This window comes from Pinus tabuliformis, chromosome 9 (assembly GCF_031772625.1).
Source record: "Pinus tabuliformis cultivar Carrire ecotype Pingquan chromosome 9, CPIR1, whole genome shotgun sequence".
Lineage (NCBI taxonomy): Eukaryota > Viridiplantae > Streptophyta > Pinopsida > Pinales > Pinaceae > Pinus > Pinus tabuliformis.
In genome coordinates this window covers 1,659,122,197-1,659,123,425 of record NC_142307.1, presented here as the reverse complement: position 1 = coordinate 1,659,123,425, position 1,229 = coordinate 1,659,122,197, and positions in this window count along the sequence as shown.

The following is a 1,229-nucleotide window of genomic DNA, read 5'->3' as shown; positions in this document are numbered from 1 at the left end:
CCTTACATGAGGTGAAAATTCCGAAGAGGAATTCAAATTTGTTGAATGAAGCTCCAATGATAAGTGCAAAAATTGAATTCTGGCAAGGGGACATCATTTTCTTCTTCCCTTATGTGCCAAATTCGAATTTTATGATGGAATTACAAGTGTATATGGGTGGTAACCCATGTGGGGAAAATTGCCCACAAAAATATCGAACAAATATTCTCTCAAATCCTCCTAGATGTGCATTAACTTCACAAATTCAAATTTCAAAGTCAGCAAATTTCTCATTTAACGCCAAAAACTCGATTTTATTTGAGCATGTATCATTTCCTTGATTTTAGGAGTCCACATCACCTTGGGACTTCACTTCAACTCCCCCATAATTTTCCACGTGATTTCCACAACATTTAGCATTTGTGGATATTTATTTTTCTCCATTTATTTAATTTCTGGCTTAATTAATTGCCAAATTTCCCGCTAAACTTACGAAAAGTGGGTTGAGAATTAAAAACACATTCTTAACACCTAAAAGTGTGTCATAGTAGAAATTTGATAGTGAGAGTTGTAAATTTCATTACTCATACCCGATACAACTTCTCTAGACATCACTTATTACATTACAAATACAATTTTTACTGTAATTTCCATAGTGCGGGAAATCCAAAAAATTAAAAAATGACAACCTAGACAAAACCAAATTCCACAATTTTTTTTGTGTGATTTAGTATGGTAATATACAATGACTCTAAACACTAACATTTGTTATAGGCTCAACCTTCAAACTATCACCCCGGCTTTGGGGTAAAAAGTGAGTGAAAAAATCCAAAAAATTATTCGCCTCTAATATAGAAGGGATAATTAACCAGATAAAAAAAACACTCCAAGGTGTACTAATTTTTTTATTGAGTCTCAACATCCTAGTCCTATTACAGACTCTAAACTTATCATTACTAGTATCACTTATTACAATTCCCCGTAGGGTGTGGAATTTGGATACAAGAAAGATGATGAGAAGATAGAAGTAGAGTTAAAAAACTCTGTTAACTGATGATATCTGATGGTACAATTGTTCTATGGATCATCCTTGAGCATGGAGTCTTCATATAATCATCAGGTGCCACTCTAGTGGTTGACAAATCCTAAAGGGTGTCTCGTACCAGATTTGGATTTTTTTGGAGTTAAGTATCAAAACAAAACAATAGACCATTTCCGCTATGTTAGTAACTTTTAAAAGGTTAATGGGA